General features: G+C 32.6%; 1 long non-coding RNA gene across 9 annotated transcripts; it reads right to left on the bottom strand.

Moving 5' to 3' along the window:
• Positions 1–2,986: 2,986 nt before the first annotated feature.
• On the bottom strand, positions 2,987–7,578 carry LOC130745318 (uncharacterized). 9 transcript variants are annotated; one of them, XR_009021686.1, is made up of 6 exons: positions 7,131–7,578; positions 5,005–6,584; positions 4,784–4,883; positions 4,346–4,566; positions 3,487–3,607; positions 2,987–3,285 (listed from the first exon to the last, which is right to left on the bottom strand). It is a non-coding gene; the product is annotated as an uncharacterized LOC130745318 (long non-coding RNA). The 9 variants fall into 9 exon arrangements; XR_009021685.1 differs by having other exon boundaries at positions 5,824–6,584; XR_009021680.1 differs by having other exon boundaries at positions 4,784–6,584.
• Between the last annotated feature and the right edge of the window lie 297 nt (positions 7,579–7,875).

Raw genomic sequence — 7,875 nt, 5'->3', positions numbered from 1 at the left:
AAAAGAAATCTTAAGTCTATTTTTATTGGACTATTATTGCTTTGAACATGGAATTAATCATAACTTGGTGTAGATTGAGAAAAATAATAATAATAATTTATTCTTACTGCTTTTCATTCGTCTATCACTTTTGCGCTTGTCGTGAATCATATGTATCTTGTGTACACTGATTCTTTTTGAATTAAAGGAAACTAAGGCGAAGAAGTAGAAGGTTACAAGCTTTATTAAAAAGATGGAGAATTATTTTATCCAAATTTTAAATAGTCAAGATTCAGTAAAACAATTATCTATTATGGCTGCTTTTTCCCTTGGGGAAACCTTTGTTGGGTACCGGTTACTGGGGCAGGGTATGTGGTTACCGCAACAGAATTGAAGAGATTTGTTGTGAATTAAAGGGGAATGGAGGGAAAAGAAATCTTAAGTCTATTTTTATTGGACTATTATTACTTTGAACATGGAATTAATCATAACTTGGTGTAGATTAAGAAAAATAATGATAATAATAATAATAATTTATTCTTACTGCTTTTCATTCGTCTATCACTTTTGCGCTTGTCGTGAATCATATGTATCTTGTGTACACTGATTCTTTTTGAATTAAAGGAAACTAAGGCGAAGAAGTAGAAGGTTACAAGCTTTATCAAAAAGATGGAGAATTATCTTATCCAAATTTTAAATAGTCAAGATTCAGTAAAACAATTATCTATTATGGCTGTTTTTTCCCTTGGGGAAACCTTTGTTGGGTACCGGTTACTGGGGCAGGGTATGTGGTTACCGCAACAGAATTGAAGAGATTTGTTGTGAATTAAAGGGGAATGGAGGGAAAAGAAATCTTAAGTCTATTTTTATTGGACTATTATTACTTTGAACATGGAATTAATCATAACTTGGTGTAGATTAAGAAAAATAATGATAATAATAATAATTTATTCTTACTGCTTTTCATTCGTCTTTCACTTTTGCGCTTGTCGTGAATCATATGTATCTTGTGTACACTGATTCTTTTTTAATTAAAGGAAACTAAGGCGAAGAAGTAGAAGGTTACAAGCTTTATCAAAAAGATGGAGAATTATCTTATCCAAATTTTAAATAGTCAAGATTCAGTAAAACAATTATCTATTATGGCTGCTTTTTCCCTTGGGGAAACCTTTGTTGGGTACCGGTTACTGGGGCTGGGTATGTGGTTACCGCAACAGAATTGAAGAGATTTGTTGTGAATTAAAGGGGAATGGAGGGAAAAGAAATCTTAAGTCTATTTTTATTGGACTATTATTGCTTTGAACATGGAATTAATCATATCTTGGTGTAGATTGAGAAAAATAATGATAATAATAATAATTTATTCTTAATGCTTTTCATTCGTCGATCACTTTTGTGCATGTCGTGAATAAGATGTATCACTTGTGAATCAAAGGGAAATTCAAGTAAAAGAAATTATAAGTCTTTCTTTATTGTACTATCAATGCTTTTAAAAGGATATCAATCATCACTTGGTGGAGATTGAAAAATATAACAATTTATTTTCACTACTTTTCATTGGTTAATAGAGTACACGATTGTGGTAAAGCAGGTGTATTATTTGGTTACCAAAACAGAAATAAAATGATTAATTGTTAATCAAAGCAAAATGCAAAGAAAAATGTCAAGCTTTATTACGAACATGATGATTGTTTTATCAAAATTTTAATAGTAAAGATTAAGTAAAAAATATTTATTTGAACTGTTTTTCAGTGGTTAATGCAATATGCGCTTGTGGTTAATAAAATGTAATATTTGGTTACAACAGAAGTAAAGTTATTAAATGCAAGTAAAAGAAGTCTTGTTTATTGTACTATCAATGCTTTTAATAGGATACTAATCATCATTTGATGGAGATTGGAAAAAATAATAATTTATTTTAACTACTTTTAATTGGTTGATGCAGTATTCACTTGTGGTGAATCAAATGTTATAATTGGTGACCACGATAGAAATATAATGATTAATTGTGAATCAAAGCAAAATGCAAAGAAAATGTCACAATCTTTATTACAAGGAGATGAATTCTTTTATCAAAATTTTGACTAGTAAAGATTAAGTAAAAAAATCATTTGTTTTGTTGTTTTTATATAGTTAATGCAATATGTGACTCTGGTTAATCAAATGCATTATTTGGTTTCAACAATAAAAGTAAATTGATTAGTTGTGAATCAAAGAGAAATGCAAGTAAAAGAAATCTCAAGTTTTTTTATTGCACTATTAATGCTTTTAATAGGATATTAATCATCACTTGATGGAAAATGATTAAAATAATTATTTATTTTTACTGCTTTTGATTGGTTGATGCAGTATATGTTTGTGGTGAATCAAATGTATTTCTTGGTTGCCAGATCAAAAGTTAAGTTATTAAACTGTTTATCAATTAAAAATACAAAGAAAAATGTCACAAGCTAACTTTATTTCTTTAATCACTTTAAGAACAACTTTATTCATCTTTCTTATAAAAAATGAAAAAATTTAATCAACTTAAGATTTTGTGAAATTGGTGAAAAATGTAAAGATAAAAGTGATTAATCGTGTATCAAATGAGAAATCCAAAGAAATTGGTGAATATTGAGCAAAGTTTTTTTTTTTCTGATTTTCAATGGTTAATTCAATACAGCTTGATGGTTAAACCAACATATTATTTGGTTACCAAGAAAAACTCAACATATTAAATACACGAGGGTTAAGAACCTTGCACTATAATACATTTCTAAAGTATCTCTGGAGCAAATTGTAACCGATGTGAAAATTACTTTTTTACATCGGACATATGGTATAACCGATGTGAAAAGTATATATTTCACATCGGTTTGAAACGCAACTGATGTGAAAACTACATATTTCACATCGGCTTTGAATTGCAACCGATGTGAAAACCCATTTATTTAAAAAAAAAACCAATGTTTGGAATCCATTAAAAAGTCACACCTATAGGCATAACCATACAAACTCAAAACCAACAAAATTAAAAATTTTCACTTCCGTCTTTGAGCATAAGATAAAAAATTACATTAGCAATATTTTAACTATGATCTGCAATCTTATAACAAAAATGAAAAGGACTAATACAGTATATGTATGCATTTTCCTCCCTTCTATTCCTGGAGAAACTGAGTTTACTGGAACCATGGCAATATTGTGTGCATTCATCTTACTCAGATGTTCCTCTTGGACAACATCAACCATCAGATTAATAGCCCAGTCAAGAAGGGAAGCTTCAGTGTGAGTATTGTCTGTATTAATTCTGAAAATCCCCTCTGCCTGCATACATAAATTCAATTGTTTAACCAAGATTACATTTTGACATTTGTAAAATGAAGCAATGACAGATTGTAGAGTGGTGAAGTATAAAGGACTGTCTTGTTTTTTTTTTTTTTTGTAATTGTGTTCAGTTGTTATATTCAACAATATGAGAAATTGAGACAAGGAGAAGATGAGCTGAGAAAGATCTAGGTGATCAACCTGCAACCCTCCTTGGGCCTACAAGTGCCTTTGCATTTGTAACAAAATTGTCGGCACACTGTTCCCTCTTGTGTCATATGATAACTGCATTGATTCTGTTGAAACTCCAAACATAGTTGCACTGCATGTGAAAATGAAAAATAAAAATCACACATAAGATTAGTTCAAGAATTTTGGATTAATAAACAAGAAATGGCACTCATGCATTCATGAAAAAGACAAGTAACATCTTAATTCATGATGAATACAACTAACTACAAATAGGGTAGCTCTTTCATGCCCGCTCTCAAATTTAGAGGGTTGTGCTGCTCTCTTCTTATTAATCACTAAAATATAAATTTTAAAACTTATTATTTTCTGTCATGACGTGACTTTTATTACACTAAGTAATCACTTATTTGTGAATTATGACAGGGCAGCATTCAGGAGGGGTGTGGAAAAGTTTTCACTACAAATATTCTACAAGGTTGACAGAGCTTTGAACTTCCAAAGAAAACTATTTAAACATTTTGTCATATACAACATTCACTCATCACAAGCAATACAACTGGGCAGAAGTCATAAAAATCCTTTTTATATTATCCATGATTGTAATGGTGGTCTATAGCCCAAGATAACTACTAGTACTTCCTCCATTCTATTTTTGTTGTTTTCATTTCTTTCATTTATTGTGGGTTGGTATTGGTGGTGGGAAGTTGAGGAAGAATAAATGTAAAGAGTTTTGTTGTAAATTAGGATATCAACTAAAGACTTCTTAAACTACATGCATAACCTTAAACAACTAAAATTATGGACTGAAGGTAGTAAGACAAAACAAGCAACCAGTGGACTAAAATCAATAAGAAAATGACTCACTCACTTTCATTACAGCTCGTAGGACATTGTTGAATTGCCTACTTATTGTTTCTTTGGATCTATAACAGGTAAAGTGCACTACTCTGTACTTTAGGTTGTGAGCAAGGATGTGCAAAAACATTGCCACTGCTTCAATCGTTGGGACATTTCTTGTCATTTCTTGTCTGCATAATGGGTTTTTGTCCCTTTGTTTCTCCCCAAAACCATCCTAATCTAGAAATACACCTACAAAAGCATACCTTGTTGAAAAAACATTCACTCCATGAATGAGATTTGCATAAAGGAGATATAAGTATTAACCCAAGAACAAACTCCCTATATTTAACATATATGAAATCATTAAGATTGACTTTCTAGTAGAACTTTCTAGGCATTAATGGAAGTGTAGGTTAAACAGGGCAATATCCCCCTTCAAATCCAAGTTAAGAAAGGATATAATCACCGGTGTTATCAAATCGCGATCACGGACCATCGCGGCGAGGCCAAGTTAAGAAAGGATATAATCACCTGCCATTACTCTCACACACATCATAAAATCAATCCTGTAGAAGTAAATAATATTCCACTGATCAAATCGAAATGGAGCCTGAATTTATTGAACAATGAAGGAGAAAAAATGGATATCAAGATTGACATGAAATTGAAAAGACCAAAAGGATACACCTTCCACTAGGGTGGCCTCATCGGAAGTGCTATTGTTAGGTCATATTCATTCTCTTTTAAAAACCTCATCAAAATATACTTGGAGTTTTAACAGCCAGGGGAAGTGCTAAACCAATAAGCTGTAACCCATGTAAATTGAAGGATCACAGCTAAAACATCCACCAAATTTACATAAAATGTCACTGTCCAGAGATAAAATATGTTTGGTTGGAGACTAGAATATATAAATTCAGCAATACATTAATAATAAATGTTACAAAACTATAAATTCAGCAACTGTTAGGCAGAGAGCATCCTAACTTAAATTACATGTACTTCATATTAGAAGCAGTTAAGTATAAAGAAAAAAGATAAAGTGCAGAATTCAATAAAGGGAAGTGACTTTCTATGGATATGCTATTGCTACAGTGTGGCAAGCTTCACTATGGTGATCTTATGATGCCTAAAACTCATTTATAAGAAAATTATACCAGTAAAAAATACAAAAAGGAATTACCGACCAAAAATGGCACCCAAATTATACAAAGGGCTTATGCTCAAAGTACTGAACTGTGAAGATTAAAGTTTCTTATGTTTCCTAATTTGTTTAGACGATATTCTAGAATCTCACTCCATGCAGGCAAAATTCAATTGTGATAAGTGTCTCAGAAGTTAACAAATCTAAAAGCAAACATACACATTCAACAGGCCCAACAGTAGTTATGGGCTATGGCCAACATAAAGTGTTCCTAATGTACAAGTTAAGAAACATAGCATTAGCAAATAAAGCATCCATGTCAAGGAGCAGTTAAGGAAACAGAGCAAGAGGTCAATGACTACCTCAATAAATGCAGGCCTAAAGAGACATTCTTCTGTTTGAGGTCATAAACACACGAAATATTGTCTTCAGACCAGTTATGTGGAGAAGGAACACAGTAATCATACTTCAGATACTTCCCAGAGAAAGCTACAAGAAACCTGCCATGATGACCACCTCATTAGAATCAGAAGTATATTGGCAAGTGAACCAGATCTAAACTAGCTGTACAAAGATGATGCATTTGAAATGAGCATATATCAACTGAAATATCAGACAAGCTGTTAAGTATAAAACACGACCAATTTGACATTATAATAGATTCATCGACAGAAATGAGATTGGAGTGACGGCAAAAAATATTAAAACAGAAGTTAGCACCAACTATGCATTTGCCACGCTATAGCACTATAAGCCTATAAACCTATAAGGAAAATAACAGCTTGGTATAATGACTAACAGAGGGTCCTTTTGTAACTGGTTGACCCATAAGAGAAAGAAAAAATGAAAACAGAAAACAGGAAGGGGAAAAGAAGGACTAACCAATCAAATTAGTAAAATAACCATGTTAACTAAAAGGGGGTTTTCCAATTCATCAAGGAGAAAAGAATTGTAACAAGTAGTATATAACAAATTTGAGCACAAATAAGAATCTCAATATGACCAAGGTTCTCAATCTCAACCCTTCCGGATTGTGCAACATCACTTCTCCTTCTTCTTGGTTTCATTTCAGCTCCTTCAGTGTCATGATACTTGGCCTTTGTAGAGCAACCTCTTCTGCGGCCTGATTAGCAGAAAAATACTCAGAAATGTAGTTTGATATATTTTAACCAGATAGTACAAATTCAGAGCTGAAAAAGAACTGAATTCAGTTTGAACTGCCAAGTGTCCAGGATATAACTTATTATCCACAACCAACCATCCAACTTATTATCACTTTTCAGCATAAAAAAAAAGCTCATTCATAAGAAGAAACAACCAGAATGCAAGTTCAGAGTGGAAGGAAAGTAACATTTCATTCATATCAAAACAAAAAAAGAACCCTCTCCCAAAGCAACAGACCTTAACATGACAGAAGCATCCATTTATTTTTCCATCAAGGGAATAATAGCAAAAGTTCTCAATTTTCCTCTACATAACCTTGGACTAGTAATTAAACAAATATCAATGGACTAATGAGAATATGACAGCACATGTTAACAAATCAGAAAAGGTACATGAACCGCAAACATAAAAAATGCAAACAAACAAATCTAGAAACCAATGTAATCACAAAATGAAATGAAGCAAAATAAGTTAATGGAACCCATGAGGAAAGAAAAGAGAGCACCGAATATATGAGAAAGGAGAGGATCCAGGTTCAGAAGAATGGCACTTCAACAGCACAAGGCCTTTTTCCAATTTTCCAGAGGTGAAGACTGTATGCATCAAAGGCGTCCCATTCTGGAATTGGTTGAGGAAGGTAAAGTAGTTATGGAGTTGGAGATGGACGATGGGATGGAGATGATGAACGGTGTCAGGCTAGGAAACAAGAGGTGTCAAGGAATGGAGATGATGGAAAGGGAAGCCCGCGATTTTGAACAGAGGAGAGGAGTGGTGAGTTCGACGGTAGTTTGGAGAAGAAATGGAGGTGGTGAGTTCGACGGCTATGGAAGAGAGGATGGAATCGAGGAAACCATCGAGGAAGGTTGCAGGAAGAAGAAAAAAGTAAACCCTAGAGAAGAAGGGATTGAGGAATCTGGAATTGGAAAATTGGAGAGTGTATGGCTGCTAGGATTTTTTCAGGTAGAGGAAGAAAAAACAGCTGAAACATGTAGGTTTGATATAAAAATGTGAATAGAACATAGCGGGAATTGAAAAAAATTAGAGGAGGGAAAAGTTAAATTAAAATGAATAAGTTAAATTAGAGGAGGGAAAAAATTAGCGGGAATTGAAAACATAGCAGGAATCAATTATTTATAATATGGATAAGTTAAATTATCTTAAGAATCAATTAATTACTTGTGTCTAGAATCACTTTAATCATTATATGGACCAATTCATTAAAACAACTCCAATCATCTTAAAATTAATAA

This window comes from Lotus japonicus, chromosome 3, assembly GCF_012489685.1.
Source record: "Lotus japonicus ecotype B-129 chromosome 3, LjGifu_v1.2".
NCBI lineage: Eukaryota > Viridiplantae > Streptophyta > Magnoliopsida > Fabales > Fabaceae > Lotus > Lotus japonicus.
The sequence above is the reverse complement of the archived record's forward strand: the minus strand, read 5'-3'. Positions and strand labels throughout refer to the sequence as shown.